The sequence below is a fragment of the Eschrichtius robustus genome, chromosome 8, assembly GCF_028021215.1.
Source record: "Eschrichtius robustus isolate mEscRob2 chromosome 8, mEscRob2.pri, whole genome shotgun sequence".
NCBI classification, from domain to species: Eukaryota; Metazoa; Chordata; class Mammalia; order Artiodactyla; family Eschrichtiidae; genus Eschrichtius; species Eschrichtius robustus.
The window spans coordinates 1,292,901-1,311,485 of NC_090831.1; positions in this window are offsets into that span (position 1 = coordinate 1,292,901).

Sequence of the window (18,585 nt, forward strand, 5' to 3'; positions counted from 1 at the left end):
CTGTGGCTTCAGTCTGCACTCATCGAATTGCTAAAGAAGCAGAGCACATTGTCTACTATTTGGGTGTCACCTTCTGGGGACTTCCTGAATAGGACACTCTCTCCCAGTTTTCTCTTGTGTTTCCATCTTTTCTCGTGGATTTCTAGGATTTCTTCACACAGTCTCATTTACTACAAATCCCCTTTGGCTTATATATGTTGTAAAAGCCAAAGATTGCTGTACCCTGGATCAGATATGGCAATCTTGCTGAACTCACGTCTGTTCATTATTAGTAGCGTCTTTAGACTCTTTCTACTTAAGCCATCATATTATCTGTGAATCACACACTTCTGTTTCACCTGCTACAATCCCGATACCATTTTATTTTCTTGCCTTTTGCTCTGGCTGAGATACACTGGGCATCGCCGGATAGAGCCACTTATACTGGTATCCCTTCTTATTGTCCACATTAAAGAAAAATTTTAGTGTTTTATCATAAAGTATGATGTTAATAGTTTTTTTTTTTTAATTACTGAGAAAAGTGTGTTAAAATCTTCCAATATTATTGTGGATTTGTCTATTTCTAGTTTTAGTTCTGTCAATTTGGCCTTTTATATTTTTTAGGCTATGTTTGAAGTAGCTACAAATTTACCACTATTTTAAATTTCTCATAATTTCATGGATAGAGGAGATATCCTTTAACTCTAGTAATATTTTTGTCTTAAATTCTACTTTATCTGGAAGTCATACCAGCTCCCCTTCAGCCCATGTTTAGGTGATACACACATTGTTTCTACACTGTTTCTTTCACTGTTTTCATATTCTTATGTTTTACATGTATCTCTGAAATCAGTATAGTTTGATGTTTTAAAACCCAATTTTAAAATCATTGTCTTTTAATTAGAGTACTCAGTGTATTTATTAATTAGAATCACTGACATTTGGGGGTTTAAATATTTAACTTTCTGTTGCCCTGCCTCTTCTATCTCCCTTTTACTTTTGGACTGATTGCTTTATTTTTGTATTTTACTCTGCATTAGGTTGGCTGTTCTATACTCTGTTATTATTCTTTAAGAGTTACTCTGAGATAGACTAGGTACCATCTGTTCCTCAGCACCTATGTTATTTGATATTTTAATCCTTTTCCTGGACTAAGTCATTTTATTCTTCCCTTATTTATTATTTATTTTAGTTATACATATTTTATATTGTTTGTCATATGTTACATGATAATACATAGAATAAGTAATTATTATTCTTGTTTTACAGATGAATGTCCATTTATATTTATCCACAGATTGAACATTTTGCTGCCCTTTATTCTGCATCTGAACTTGTATCGTTATTATTTTCCTTTAGAATATTCTACCCTTTAATTTGTTTCCTGTAGATCTGCTGGTGACAAATGCCTTCAGTGTGTAGCTGTTTGAATTTTAAAATTTCCTCTTCATTTTTAAAAGTTATTTTCACCAGGTATAAAATCCTAAGCTGGGAGTTATATTCCTTCCATGCTTTAACAATACCATCTATTTTTTTTTTTTTTTTTTTCTTCAGGCTTCCGTTGTTTCTGAGAGAATCAGGTCTCAGCCCAATGGCTGTTTTTTTTTTTGTTTTTTTTTTTTTTCACCCCCCAGCTCCTTCTGTAATTTATTTTTGTCTTTGTTTCTCGGTGTTTTTAGTATGATCAACACCCGCCCCCCACCCCCAACTTAGTTTCTAAGGCTCCTTGAAACTTTGGTTTGATACATGTCATAAGTTCTAGAAAGTTCCTTAGCTTTGATCTCTTCAAATATTGCTTTCCCTCAATTCTTTCTTCTATTTCTTGGCCTCAGACTACATACATATCAGACTGCTCACGGAATCCTCAATATCTCTTACTTACTTTCTTTTCCGCATCTTCTGTACTTTTGTCTTTTTGTGATTTACTCTATTTTCTTTTGAGCTATCATGTAGTTTGCTGATTTTTATTTTGTGTGTGTTTAATCTATTGTTAAACCCATTCAGTCTTTAGTTTTTGGTATTAGTTACATAAGTTGTATTTAGTTCTTTTATATGATTTCCAGTTCTCTGCCAAAATTCTCAATCTTTTCTCTGATCCCATTAAAAATTATAAGAATGGTTATTTTAAGGTATTTACCTAATAATTCTTATTTATAAATTCCTACATATGTCTTTTTATAGTTCGTTTCCTTTGAATTTCCTTCGAGTTATCCGGTTATTTTTAACGGTGCTCCATAGATTGTGTATTTGAAATATCGTTTGTTAAGAAAATAATTTCAAGTCTAGGAAAATTCTACCGTTTTTTGAAGAGAGTTTGCTTTTCTTTTGTCGGGTACCTGACACAGTGGCCCTCTGGCATCACTGCAGCCAGCTTCCAGGCAGTGGGATGGGCTTCCAGGCCGAGTAGTGCGCTGGGAGGGCCTGTCACTTCTGTTCTGAACCAGGGGGCGGGAGGGTCGCCAGAACCCTTCCACTGGGGACCTTGAGCCACGCCAGTTTCCCTCCTGGACGTTCAGGGCTCTGACGTCACCATGCAGCCTCTTTTCTGCTCAGATTCCCAGTGATACAGGCAAAGCCGCCTCCAAATGTGAGGCTTTAAACCCTGGGCTCCTCCCTCTACTGCATCCAGTGTGGCTTAGTCTTAAATAACTTATTATTACTTCAGAGCCTTCAGTAAAATGTTTGAGATATCTTTTATTGAAGTGTAGTTGATTGACGATATTGTGTCAGTTTCAGGTGTACAGCAAAGTGAATCAGTTTGTATATATATAATTTTTTCAGATTATTTTCCATTGTAGATTATTAAAAGATATTGAGTATAGTTCCCTGTGCTATACAGTAGGTCCTTGTTCGTCTATTTTATATATAGTAGTGTGTATTTGTTAATCCCAAACTCCTACTTTATCCCCCTACCCCTTTCCCCTTTGGTAACCCTAAGTTTGTTTCCTACGTCTCTGAGTCTGCTTCTGTTTTGTAAATAGCCTCATTTGTATCACTTTTTATTCTTTTTTTAAATTTTTAATTATTTTTTATTTATTTATTTTTTGGCTGCACCTCACGGCTTGTTGGACCTTAGTTCCCGGAGCCAAATCCCTGGCAGTGGTAGTGTGGAGTCCTAACCACTGGACTGCCAGGGAATTCCCTGTATCATTTTTTAGATTCCACATGTAAGTGATATCACATAATATTTTTGAAAGTCCTCATCAGAATGGCTGATCCGAGTCACTCAGATTCTCATTACCTGGAGCACATGCAAGTATACATTATGCCTTAATCCATCCACCAGCCCCTCAGAGCTCACCATCTGCCACGCAGACACCAGGTCCTGTCCAGGCTTACTTTCAGTATCGAGTTCAATTCAGGGAACTTTGGGCAGTCACTCCACGTGTGTCTACAAGGGTGATGGAAACAAGGGAAAAGGGAGACAAAAGTGTTCAGGCTTTTCCAAGAGGCTCACAGGAAATCGTTGCCGTAATAACTCAAAGTGAATGTAATTCCTGCTCTAACTCTGCACCTGAAGAAGACGTTTCCTTGCCTTGTAGATGCAAACCTGTCAATATCTATGTGTCCATCTTGAGAAGCTTCTGTGATCTTACAGCTTCCTTAGGTGTCAATGAAGGGCCTAAGGTATGAGAATTATTTCAGATCTGTAATTAATTCCGTAAAGAAAGCACATGTCTAAAATGTGAAATTACCTTTCATTTTCACATAATTCGGTGCTTGGAAGATGCTAATAATATTTTCATAAGCCCTTAAGAGTAGACTAAATCATGTCAAAATCATTGACAAAATGATCTTGCTTTGTGTTACGGGTGTAAAAATTCAATAGATGCCCTTAAGTAGATTTTACTTCATAGGTGAAAAGAAAAGGTATCTGACTCCTTTTCCCACTAAAGTATCATAGTTTTCCTGTTATTTGTTTAGCAGCTGTTAAAATTCTTTCTCCAAATATGTCCTTTTTGATTTACGTGTTCTATTTTGTGGTGTCATTTCCCCTTTAAAACCCAAGAGTGTTCTAAACACCCCGTGGCAAAAGAAAGCTCGCTTGATAAGCAACAGCCATTAAAAGTCTACAGTGTGTATTGCTGAAATAAGGTTTGAGTTCGGGTTTTAATAGGTATGGAGGGGACAGGTAACAGGGTTATGTTTGTGACACTCCGGACTTAATCAGTGAGTTAAAATGGTTCTGCCCTTTTAAAACCATCATTCAAAAAACACCCTGAGGTCTTTAAGATCCTAAGACATGAAGCTCATAAACTTTTCATTTTCTGGAATCAAGAGGAGCCTGCAGCACCCTTTGACTGATAGGTTTCTCCATCTCAAGTACCCATTTGGTCCCTAACTCACTCCTGGCCATCAGACTCTATTGCCATAACTCTGCCAGGTGTGCATGAAAAACTACTCCTGGGAAAGTTACAGGCGGAGGATAGAAGAATTTAACTGTTTCCTACCACGATTACCAAGTGAGAATCCCAACGGGTACCAAATAATGCCGTGACAAATGGGGATCCCGTGCATACATTCATACGCATTCATTCATTCACTCATTCATTCAAGCGTGTGTTGTGTGTCTTTTCTGACCACAGAAATGATAAAAACTCTCTGCGATGACAATTGAACTCAGACCTACACAATAAATTAGAGGGAGACTTGGGAAGATCTGGGAGATGGAAAGGAAGACTGGGTTTCAGCAGTGAGGCCATTGGATGAAAAGGAAGGGAAATACTGTGAGGAAGGGGGGAGAGAGGAGGCCAGTGAGGCTTGGGGAGCCGAGTCAAGCAGCCAGGTAGCCCTGGGAAAAGAAGTTCAGATTTTATTCTAAGAGTGAGGGGAGCCCAGGAAGTTTTAATACCTGGGGCCCTGCTTACATTTTGAAAAGGTCTCTCTGCTGTAAGGAGAAGGTTTTGTGGAGGACACGAGCAGGGGATGTAACGGGACCCAGGTGAATGTCCTGGAGGCTTGGCTAGAATGTCGTGATGGCTAATTTTACACATCAGCTGGACCCAGGTCAGACATTAGTCAGACATTATTCCAGATGTTTCTGTAAAGGTGTTTTTTATTTGAGATGAACATTTAAATCATGGACTTTGAGTAAAGCAGATTCTCCTCTCTGATGGGGGGGCTTCATCCAATAAATTAAAAGACTTAAGAGAAGAGGTTGAGGCTCCCGGAAGAGGAGAGAACTCTGCGTCCAGATGCCTTTGGACTCAAGCTATAACATCAGCTCTGACCCAAGTCCCTACACCGCTGGTCTGCCCTGTAGATCCGGGGCTCGTCAGACCCCACGATTGCACAAGCCAGTTCCTCAAAATGAATCGACCGCTTTCTCTCAATCTCTCTCTCTCTCTCTCCACACACACACGCAGACACACACACACACACAGACACACACACACAGACACACAGGCTCACACACACAAAGACACAGGCACACACAGACACACACACAGACACAGATACAGATACACACACACAAAGAGACACATACACAGACACAGACACACACACGCAGAAACAGACACACATACAATTGCTTCTGTTTCTTTGGCGAACCCTGACTGATACAAATAGTAACAGAGACAAAGAGAAAAGAGATACATTCCAGAGATTTGGGAATTAGAATCATACATCTCTGCTGAGATTTTTGGGGGGGGGGGGATCAGAGAAAAAGACAAAGCAAGCTTGCCTCCTACTTTTGGGTGTGAGCGGATGAGAAATCAGAGACGCCATTTCCTGCGATGGGGGGGATGGTAGTTATGGCAGCGGGGCTCATGGGAGTCAGTGGGGTTAGTCGGGGTCAGTGACAGGGGCGTAGTGGAGGTCAGTGGGGTTAGTGGGGATCATTGGGGTTCAGTGAAAGTCAGTGGAGGTCGACGGGGATAAGAGGATTATTAAAATATTGTCCTGGACGTGTGGAGTTTGAAATGCCAGTCATTCCACAGGGAGATACCATGTGTCACTTACTTATATCAAAAGGCATCTTGGGGCTTTGGTGAGAGCATGGAATCTGACACCCAATATCACGGTTCAAATTCTCGGCTCTTCCATTTACAGAACCTGAACAGATGAGTTTGGCCTGTTTATCCTTATTCTTTTTTATAATCTTGAGATAAAAATAACATTGATATCACGGACTCTTTTTCATATGACATTGCAAAAATGTATACGTTAATTTCAAAGCTACGAAAGTCATGGAAATGCCAGCTCTGCGAACACGAGAACATTTGTCTTGGTGAAGGTGAGGGCGCGGACATGGCTGCTGGCTGTGTTATTCATCATGCGTTAGAAGCTGCGGGTTCCATTCGTTTATTTAAACTAGAGCTGGACTATTAGGAGGACCTGCTTGAAGACCGGCTTCAAGGCCTGGGCGGGATCCCAGTTTCCCTGCAAAGAACAGGTGGGTGAGAGCTGACCTCACGGCGGCCACCGCTGGGCACAGGGCTTCTCAAACCATCTGTGGGAAAGGACCCTTTTCCATTGTTTTTTATTCCTTAACCTGTGAGGGATCAACACTTTTAAAACAATAGAATAAAAATAAAATGCTAGAGACGCAATTTTAAAAACAAAAAAGCGTACTACCGGTCCTAATTACTTACAGTTATATTCAACACATAACATCAGTCTGTGAAATTGCTATAAGCGTTGCCAAATGCTTCGTCTCCAGTTTTGCATTTGTCTAGACAAGGACTTCACCCACTGTGAGCTCTGGAACATCCCTGGAGCAACAGCACCTGGGAAATAATCCGCAGAAACAGTTGAGCTGGAGACCACAGGGAACAGATCGAATTTATGGTAATTTATCAGATGAGGGCTCAGGGTTGTAATTTGGGACTTACAGGTGACCCCCGTTTTTGTGGCCTGGGGGGATGAGGTCCAGGGAACTCAGGTCCTCTGAATCTTGCTCTGTAATCAAGGTCTTTGCCTGAGAAGTGGGGTTGGGCCCGGGGGAGGCAAGCATCTGGTGACTACACCCCACCCCTGCTAGCATGGGGTGCCGCTTTGTCTGGGAGCCCAGCCAAGTATGGGAGGAAAGCAGGGAATGTACTGCCCACAGGCCAACCTGGCAGGGCTCTTCAGCTTTGCTTTCTCTTTAAGGATGTGCGAAAGGGCAATTAGAGCTACACGTTGGAGACCCAGCTCTATGCTGTGAAGAGCTAAGCGTCCCCACCCCAGGCAGGCATGGAGGTCCGGTGGTGGCAGGTGACCTCGGTGTCCTGCCGACAGCCCCACTCTGGGGGTCAGCACAGGGTCAGGAGGTCAAGGGTGAGGAAGGCAGCTATGGGGGCAGGCAGTGTACAGCCTCTCTTTCCTTGGATGACTTTGCCTGTTCCAGGGAACCCCACTGTAGACCAATTAAACTAATGATAAGAATCACCCCTGTAAGACCCCAACAAATAATATCACTTTCTCTGAAAGAGGGTTTTGCTTGCTAAGAAAGGAAAAAGTTGTTCGAGCCCTTAGAACAGTAAGAGCTTTGAGAAGAAAAGTAGGTAGCAAGCTGGTTTTCCTGAGAGTGTACGACCAGGAAAGTTTGATTTAGCCCCTGGCACCCTGGGCAGGAAGCTGACCAGCAGACAGTTTCCTGTTGCCTCTGAGAGGTCAGGAACTGAGTCCCAGTGTGTTCCAGGCTCTTCTCTCCAGGGATCACACTTGGGAAGTGTTTGGATCTGGTCCGCAGCAAGCTCAGGATGCCAGGTCTGGTCTAGAAACCTTGTCTAAGGCACTGGGTTTTTTTTTTTTTTTTTTTTTTTTTAAGGAAAGAAAGGTTCAGGAATTATGATTTTCTTTCCTTTGACTTGAGGCAACTAAAAGAAACATATAGACAATATTGGAATTAAGGCAAAAGTGGAAGAAATCCAGATGAAGATAAAATAAAAATGAAAACAGTGGCAGGGTCACAGGGCACATAAAATGCACGGTGTAGAGTCACGTACATTTCTAGAAGTCAGCTTTGAGTCTGTTTCTAAGCTTTCAATATCCCACATCAGAGGAAAAGCGTGGATAGTTATTAGAGTCCTGTAGCTACATGAGCAAACTAACTAGTTGCATAGAAACACTGCCTGCCAGAATTGGAGACATGAGGATTTTATTCCATGCGGCCTCACAAAGAGGATATGGAGTGAGTGATATAGAGATGTTTGTTTTCTGTTCTTCTAAATATTAAATAAAAAGCTGTTTTCAAGTGAATTCTGTCACAGTGCATAAAAATGTTGTCATTTAGCTGCATGCTTTATCGTGCCAGGCATTCCTTTAAAAGCAGTCACTGTTCGCCATGCATTATGTCAAACTCAGAAAGTAATGCAAGGTTATTTTCTTACTTAAGTGCATTAAAATGCATACATAGTGTTTAGAAATGCAAATCCTTTAGACAGACTCTTTGATTAACTCTGGCTTTATTCCAAATGGTTATAATAGAGTCCCTTTCACAGAAATAAAATATTATGATTCCAAGACAAAGATCTTCTTAAAACATTCCCATGGGATCCACCACGTGGAGGTGGTGAAACAGAAATGGGGGCTATATCGAAAGAGAATTTACAAAACAGTGGCACCGAGGGCTTTTTCTCCAGCTGCTGCATTGGCCTACGAAGGAACGCGTGGGCACCTTCTCCTCTTGTTCTAATACTCAGGGCAGTTTCATTTTTCTAGGGCATCTGGGTGGGAAGTGAAGACAATGCATCACTTTGATTTACGGTTAGAGTGGTCCATGTTTTTCACTGCTGCTTTTCTAACACTTCTCGAAGGATTTTTGTACAATCTCTGCCCATGTGCTCTTTTTAACAAAGTAGGTATGGAAGACAACAGAAATGTATTCTTAACTAGCTAAATCTTCAAAAATATAAAATAAACTGTAAGTGTGTGTATAAATAACTAGAATCAGCTATCTATCACCAGAAAGTGTCACGTTGCTTATGCTATAATCTTGGCGATACCTTTTCTGTATTCATTAAAAAAAAATAATTTGCAAAAAAAAAAAAAAAAAAGTGCCATAGTTCCTCTCTTTTCAGATTTCTTTCCAAGCCATATTTTTTTTTTTTAAAGATTTATTGATTGATTGATTGATTGCTATGTTGGGTCTTCGTTTCTGCGCGAGGGCTTTCTCTAGCTGCGGCAAGTGGGGGCCACTCTTCATCGCGGTGCGCAGGCCCCCCACCATCGCGGCCCCTCCTGCTGCAGAGCACAGGCTCCAGACGCGCAGGCTCAGCAGTTGTGGTTCACGGGCCCAGTTGCTCCACGGCATGCGGGATCCTCCCAGACCAGGGCTCGAACCCGTGTTCCCTGCATTGGCAGGCAGATTCTCAACCACTGCACCACCAGGGAAGCCCCCCCAAGCCATATTTAAACATAATCATTTTACATAAGAGTAGTTTTAGATTACTTGTTTTGTTTTATGTTTGTTGCATCATACTCTATAAATATGTTTTCATGTGCCCTTCTTAAAATTATTTTAATGGTTCAACATATTATAATTTGTTTACGAGTGTTAGGATTGTCTCCCATTTTCATTTGGATGCTGAACATAAAGCTGTGGGCAGCTGCTGCTCTGCTCACATCAATTTCTGCTCCAGGATCCTCCCTGAACATGCAGCTCTGACCTGAGACCTTGCTTGTCTCAGAGAAGAGGAGATAAAAGGTGTGGCTGAACCGTTCAATGCCTTTCAGAGGCTCTGCTCCCAGGGGCTCAGGTAACTAACTACCTGTGCTCTCAGTGGGCCGAGCAATGCAGGTGGCCAAGCCTGCAGTCACTAAGGCAGCCAAGAAAATCCATCCCACGGAGAAGCCACAAGCGGTTTGAACAATAGAAGAGTCTGGTGCAAACATTATGCTCTCCTGCTGCTCTGAGACACAACCTACTGCATTTTAATGTAGCAGTCAATGCTCTATGACATTTTGTCGTATAACGTTTATAATCTGTTTTCTTTCCTTCCCTACTTCTCAGCACCCTTAGCTACAAATTTGGATAAACGATGTCATCACTTAATCTTTAATATTAAAAGTCTCTAGTGAATCGTGTCAGACTTGTCACTTAGTTAACAGCATGCAAACTGCCCTAGGTGTAGACACAACTCAGAAAAAAACTGTTGTTTTGAGGACTGTATTAGAGAGTTATTAATTTTACAGCTAAAGATATTTACAGACACAAGTCAAACCATTTCCAAAACATGGAGGAGTCAGGGTATAAGTAGGATCCAGAAACTAGAATTTCTGTGGGTCTTTTATGTGTTTATGCCACATGTCTTTTTAATATTCAGCCCTTGCTTTCCCACTCACCAGCAAAATGCAGAGTTCATTATTTGATGGCTTAACTCTTTTCGTTCAGCAAATCTTTAAAAAAAAATTTTTAAATTCATCTTTAGACACTGGAACAAATGAGGCACAAGAAATTGCATAAAATTGATAGTGAACTAATATTCTCAGGGCTGCATTGGCACTTTTCAAAATTTTATATATTTGATGAAGAGTCAGGGCTAAATTTTTCTGTAGCTACGTGTGCTAAAAGCCACCATTTATTTCCTGACCCTTAGAAAACATTTCCTTTCCTCTTTCTGAAACGGAGGAGGACCCTATGGTCCTTACCGCCTATGTCCTCAGCCTGCCTTTTGTCTGGGGAAAAACTTTAGCCAAAGAGTAAGTTTAATCAGAGAAGTGAGAAAATGCAGAAACCAAGGAAAACAGTCCAACAAGACTAAACAATAATAGTTTAGTCATTAGGCAAAGTCAAGGACCTTTAGTTCCTCCTTACAGGTTACAGATAATATTCTGAGCCACGTCCTGTGAGCTGTCTCGTAGATACTGAAACTCCCAGCAGATGGATGAAGTGAACTACATGATGACCAGGCTGTAGCCATGACATAAGCTGCCACAATTCCGAGAACTGGCCTCAAAGAAATGGGAACAAACCAACCCTGGACCTGAAGACTAACTGTACTTAAAACAATCAAGATGATGCTGGTCAGACCACCGATGACCAATTTCAAGATGCTTGTCAGAGCTGACTGTGCTGTTTCTGCACATAGCCCCCTCCCTCTGTCTATAAAAGCTCTTGCCCACTGGTTGTCACTGGGGGGGAGTCAGCCTTTGGACAGGAGACTGCCCTCCCCCTGGTTGCCGGCCTCCAAAATAAAGCAAACCTTCCTTTCCACCAGCCTTGCCTCTTTATTGGCTTTTGAGTGGCGAGCAGCTGGGCCCCCACTTTCAGTATCATTTCCAACAAACAGAATTCTTATCTTTGGTGATGATTTTCCATAACATTGAGGCTAACAATGCTTTTCACAATCTTTTAAATTCAAATTGTATGCTCATTAAAATTAGCATTTGTAAAGTCACTTGAGGAAAATAAAGCTTTAAAATTATAATGAAATTTTAAAATATTTTATTTACTACATCAGTATTAAAAAATATATAATTTTAGCTCTTAAGAAAAAAAAATCACTTGTAATCTTCTTATCTCTCTGTTTTTGTTTTCACATTCCCATCTCTCTCTTTTCCTATACTCATATATGTTTTACATATTTATAACCGTAGCAAAGTTACCATTTTGTATTCTCATTTAGTTACTTTATACTAATATAATTATTTTCTCATGTTAATACATAGTGTTTAAAATCATTAACAGCTACATCATATTTATTAGGCCAATAAACACAGTAAACTTTGTATAATTAAATAATATCTTATTTTTGTAGATTTGATTTATTTCCAATTTTTATTAACACACAATACTAAATGAAATAATTATTTTTAGTCTTATATGTTTTTTTTTTTTTTTCAAAATACTCTTATCACAGATTCCCAGGGGTGATATTACTGGGTTTGACACTTTTTCAGCTCTTGAAATCTGTGCCAAATTGTTTTTCTGAGAGATATTTCAATTTACAGATCTGAACGATGTATTAGAATGTGTTATTAAGCCATTGTCAATTGTAATTACGAAAAATTTTGCTGCATAAAATTTGTAAGGCTTTTAGGTTTAAACGTTTTTTTCTATTCTTTAAGATATTTTTAATTATTGTTATTATTAGTAGTAGTAACAGTAGTCTAAAATATATAGGTAACACGTACCTTTATGACTGTTGTTTCTTGGGGTCTTGACATTGTTACATAAAAGCTACTCCAGCCATCTTTTATCTCTGTTACAGATATTCTTCTTTTAATCATATGGATGTTTAATCATATAGACATTTAATCAAATATGTTTATCAATTTATTGATCTATCAGTCAAAAGACAGAAACCCTTACAGCTATTTGGACAGAATTTAATACTAAAAATTGTTAACTAGTTATAAAAATATTAACTACTGGACCTATAGAGTGTGAACTCTAAGTTATCAGGGAGGAGGCATCTACAGGAAGGTGTGGTGAGTGGGGAGGGTTGGCTGAAACTCAGTCCTCTGAGGCTGGTCATCAGGTGCTTCTTCTCTGAGCCCAGAGGAGGTGGCCGTGAGCCTGCGACCCCAACCTCCCAAAGGAGGGCAGCTGCTGGAGAGACGAGGCATCATTGCTGTGGGCTGCACCAGGGACTCCAGGGGACAAACAGGAAGGAGCCCCCCACTTCTCCTCTAGCCCCTGGTCCCTTCACCTGCTGGAAGCACCCCAGCCCCAAATTCACAGAGCAAGGGACAGAAGGGTGGGCTTGGAGCTGAGGGGGGCAATTTAATATCTGCAATAAGAAGTATTGGAAGAGGTTGGACTCCTAAAAAATACATCCCACCTGCACTCCTTCATTCTGCCAGAGAGAGAGGTGGGTGTGAAGTGTGTCTATTTATACCTTTATACCTTGCTTTGTACCACAAAGGATTTGTTACTTACCAATATTAGTGGAAAATCACTGTGTATCTGGGTCTGTTTGAGATTTTGGAATTTATCTTAACTTGGATTAATTCTATACCCTCAATTGAATCTCAGAAGAGATATTCAACTGGGCACATACTAAATTAACACATTTTTATTTCCTACCAGGAGCTCTGTCTGTTGTCCCAGCTTTGGCCTTTCTTTATGAAGCTGAGGACCGAGCTGAGGACTTCAGACATGAGAGTGGTAACACATTGAAATGAGTAATAGACACTGGGGTAATTATATTCTTTATTGCCATTGCATTTTCTGGAGTTTCAGGAGAATATTTAGGCCTCCAAGACACCATGAGTGGCAGCTAATATCATCATAATTTGAGAATTCTTGGAATTAGCAAATTTTCCTCTTTTGGCCCCCAAACATAAATAATGGTTGAATGAATGAATGGATAAATAGGACCCTTTTTAAAATTATCAGTCCATCAACTACCAGTTTTCTGTTTCACCCCTGATTCCTTTGCTTGTATACGCCCATATTCTGGAGTCATGTGATACGTGATATTTAACCATATGCTGTAGACATATTACCATGATACCATTCCAGGGATTTCTGTTTTGGACATTAGTACTATTTTTAACTTTTGCCATTGGAATATGACTGCAGAAACTTCCAGTTTCAGTTTCCACAAGTAAAGAGCTCGCACGTTGTCATTCTCTTCTTACAATAAGAAAAAAATGAACAAACTAAAAATCAATAAATATTCTAGGACCCTTTTGAACTCAACAATAAGGAAAAAAATCCAAAAAAATAATGGGCAAAAACCAGGTACCTCATCAAAGCAGATATACATTTGGCAAATTAGCATATGTAAATATGCTTACCATTATTTGTTGTCAAGGAATTGTAAATGAGATACCGCTATATAGCTATCAGAATGACTGAAATCCAAAACACTGACAACACCAAATGCTGGTGAGGATGTGGAGCAATAGGAACTCTCATCCATTGCTGGTGGGGATGCAAAATTGTGCAGCCACTTTGGAAGACAGTTTGGTAATCTCATACAAAGCTATGCATGGTCTCACTGTATGATCTAGCAATTGGTTTATCAACCTTAACAAATTGATTGAAAATTTATGTTCACACAAAAACCTGTACAAATGTTTATAACAGCTTTAGCCATAATCACCAAACCAGAAGCAGACAAGATGGCCTCCTGTAGGTGAATGATAAACAAATTCTGGTCCAATCATACAATGGAATGTTATTCAACTATAAAAAGAAATGAGCTATCAAACCACAAAAAAAGACATAGGGGAAAGATAATACATATTGTTAAGTGAAAAATGCCAGTGTAAGAAGGCATATACATTGTATGATTACAATTACATGATATTCCGGAAGAGGCAAAACTATAAATGCAGTAAAATGATCAGAGATTGCCAAGAGTTCAGGGGAAGGGGAAGAAATGAATAGGGGGATCACCGGGAAATTTTAGGGAAGTAAAATCACTTCGTATGAAACTATAAAGGTGGATGTAAGACATTTTGCATTTAACAAAAGCCATAGAATTTTATGGCATGAAAACTGAACCTTAATGTATTAAAATAATAAAAAAAAATCATTTAGGAGTTTGGGGACCCAGGAAGGAATGCAGACTGTGAGAAATGAATCTAATTGTATTACAAACGTATGAAAGAGTCTCAGTGAAGGGAACGGGGTGGGGAAGGTGTGGGTGTAAGTAACTTTGGAAATGAATTTAGTCTGTGAGACTAAAGGCAAAAGGAGCTGCGTATAAGCACATTACGCCAGTTGATAGCGTTACTTCCCACGGGAGTATATTAAGTAAATGGAAGGCAGAGGGTGGGGTCAGGTTTCTCACTGTGGGAGTGACATTTACAGAAAAGCAAGAGAAAGAGGCCAGAGTGATCCTTGTGGTAGAGATGTTGATGTGAATCGTGGTTACTTAATACAGTTACAGGTGGTTACATGTACAAGTGTTTACAGATGTGTGTGCACAGGAGCTAGTAGAAACACATCTCTTCTTTGCTCTGTCAGTTGAGAGGGTGAAACAAAAATCCCAGTAACAATAGAAACATCCAGTAACCAGATTTTGGTTTCTAGTAATATTCTCCAATAAAAGAAACCAGGCCTCCGTGGTAATTTGTGAAAAAAAAATATATACGAGATGAACCTGGAGCATTCTGTAGTGCTAGAAAGTAAGGAAGCACTCAGATGCACACACACATACGCACACACACACACATACAGAGGTGCACACACAAATGTGTGCCCACATGTGCGTACACACATGCACTCACACGTACACACACTCACATGCACACGCACACAGGTTGTTGAGGGTATTTCAAAGGAACACAGAAGCCAACTGACAGTGTTCCCCATATTTAAAACTGGATCAATTTTAGCATCAAAATATATATAGTAGTTTTGAATTATAACTCAAAGTGTGAAATAAACATCCATGAGTCCATACTGATATAAATAATTGACTGAGTAAATTAATAAATAAAGGCGTAAAGACACACCTTTCATGCAGAAGAGTTCCGAGTTATTTGCGTAGGAACTCCAGCCTCGAGGAAGGGAGTATCACTTCTGCTCCTGAGGTGTGAACCTCACAGATGCATTTACTTCCAATGTGTACGGCGGGGAAGGGAAGGGCGAGGGTCACTTTACCGTGGAGAAGCCCGACAAACAGAACCTCTACCACGTGGGCAAGGTCAACATCAACAGTCATAAATCAAGACATGATGACATGACATGATGTGGTGAAAATGGCACTGCATCTTGTGTTCTTCTTCCCCAAAACCCATAACTCCAGTCTTTCTTTTTTTAATTTAATTAATTTATTTTTTGGTTGCATTGGGTCTTCGTTGCTGTGCGTGGGCTTTCTCCAGTTGCGGCGAGCAGGGGCTACTCTTCGTTGTGGTGCGTGGGCTTCTCATTGCGGTGGCTTCTCTTGTTGCGGAGCATGGGCTCTAGGCGTGAGGGCTTCAGTAGATGTGGCATGCAGACTCAGTAGTTGTGGATCGTGGGCTAGAGCGCAGGCTCAGTAATTGTGGCACACGGACTTAGCTGCTCCACGGCATGTGGGATCTTCCCGGACGAGGGCTCGAACCCATGCCCCCTGCATTGGCAGGAGGATTCTTAACCACTGCACCACCCGGGAAGCCCTCCAGTCTTATCATGAGAAAATTATCAAACTAATTTTATTCTTTAAAATTGGTCAAGGTCATTAAAAGAAGGACTAAAACACAAAAACAAGGCAAGTCTGAGAAACTGCCACAGGCAAGAGGAGCTTAAAGTGACATGACAGCTCAATGCAATCTGGTGGCTGGGATGGGGTCCAGGAACAGAAAATGGACAGTAGGTAAAAACTATGAAAAATTAAATAAACAATGGGCTTTCTCTCATAATATATTAACATCAGTTCATAATTGTAAAACTGTATAATGCTAATTTAAGATGGGAATAATAACAGAGGAAACAGTGTGGAGTATTTGGGAATTCTCTGTACTATCTTCTCCATTTTTCTATAATTCTAACACTTTAAAAATTAGTTATTAAAAATAGCTACAGTGAATGTCTTTATGTACATATCTCTGCAAGTTCTGTTTATTTCTTTGACATATGTTCCTGGAAGTGATATTTCTTTGTGTAAAGACTTGCTTCTTATTTGTTTGGATATATTTGAAAATATGGCTTGATTGCTTCCAGAGAAATTTTATCAATTTATACTCACAACGAGAGTGACTTAGATCACTGGATTCTCATACTATTGCAAATACTGGCTATCTATCAATTAAAAAAGAATTCCCAAATAAAAATATCTCTTTAAAATATTATTAATGTGGTTGAACATCTTTTGATGTTTTCATTTGACATTCTCTCTGAAAATTTAAGTGCTGATATACTAAGTTCTGCATCCAATCCCCTAAACCTCCAAAATTCACAATTTGTTCTTTTCATCCTTTCAGTGGTCCTTGCACCTTTCTATCAGCACTTCTCACATAGCTTTGCCCACAAATCTACCCAGAACAGACCTCGTGGTGGGCACACCCCCAGCTTCCCCACCAGGTTCAAGGCCACCTCTGATCCACCCCAGCCTCCTGCCCTCTGCCTCAGCTGAAGACTCTGGTTCCTTCATGAGAAAACTAAAGCTTCTAACATGATCTCGCTCAATTTTAGCTTATAACAGCTTGGTACACTTATCAAAACTAAGAAATGAACATCTGTACAATACTCTTTTTTTCTTTATTTTAAACTTTAATTTTATTGGAGTATGGCTGATTTACAATGTTGTGTTAGTTTCAGGTGTACAGCAAAGTGATTCAGTTCTACATATACATATATCTGTTCTTTTTCAAATTCTTTTCCCATTTAGGTTATTACAGAGTATTGAGCAGAGTTCCCTGTGCTCTACAGTAGGTCCTTGTTAGTTATCTATTTTATATATGGTAATGTGTATATGTCAATCCCAAACTCCCAATCTATCCCTCCCCCACACCTTTTCCCCCTGGTAACCATAAGTTCGCTCTCTAAGTCTGTGAGTCTGTTTCTGTTTTGTAGATAAGTTCATTTGTATCTTTTTTATTTTAGATTCTGTATATAAGCAATATCATATGATATTTGTCTTTCTCTGACTTACTTCACTCAGTATGACAATCTCTAGGTCCATCCATGTTGCTGCAAATGGCATTATTTCATTCTTTTTTATGGCTGAATTATATTCCAGTGTATATATGTACCACATCTTCTTTATCCATTCATCTGTCGATGGACATTTAGGTTGTACAATACTCTTAATTAAAATAGAATTTCATCATTTATTTATTTGAATTTCACCTGCTTTCACACTAATGCCCAATCTAGGAAACCATGTTGCATTTAGTCATCTTGTTTCCTTAGTCTCCACCATTCTGTGACTGTTTCTCAGTTTTTATTGCTTTTCTTGCCTATGACACATTTGAAAAGCACTAGGGCAGAAATTTGTGAAATTTTCCTGGTTTGGGTTTGTCTGATGTTTTCACCTGATTAGACAGGGTTATGGGTTTGGGGGAAGACTATCACAGAGGTAAAGTGATTTTCTCATTGTGTCGAATCAGAGGACACACAATGTCAATATGATTTACCACTGACGATATTAACTCAATCATTTGATTAAGTTCTATTCCAGTAAAAGTTGTTATTTTTCTCATTCTAATCTCCTTTTTGTTAGATGTGACTCATTAAATCCAGCCTCTACTGAAGGACAGGGTAATTCAGCTCCACCTTCCGGAAAGAAAAGTTTCATATGATTTGTGAACATAAGTTACAGTCACCATAGTAATTAACACATAATTACTATGGTGTAAGGAGATACTTTGTAAGGAGATACTTTGAGATAATTTGAGCCCATACAAAAGTTTTTCTACTGAGTTTTCATTTATTGGCAGCTTGTTCCTGCAGCAACTATTACTCTGATGTTCTAACAGTGATTTTCTATTCCCCTCACTTCTGTCACATTTATTGTTTAAGGTTCTTCTCTAAGAAAAATGTTCCCCTATTTACCATTATTTACATATTCAATCATTTATCAATCAGTACAAAAGTCATAAATATTTATTTCAGTCTTTGGATTACAACTTAATATTATTGTTATCTATTTTGTTCCTCAGTGTCTTCTGGCTTTGGCCCCTGTAAGCTCTCTTTCAGGTAGGTTCATGTGTCATTGTGACACTTTTTTTAAAGCTATTCTTTACTTTCTGGCACTAAAAGTTGCTCCAGGCTCATACTGTATTTGCCTGCCTCAG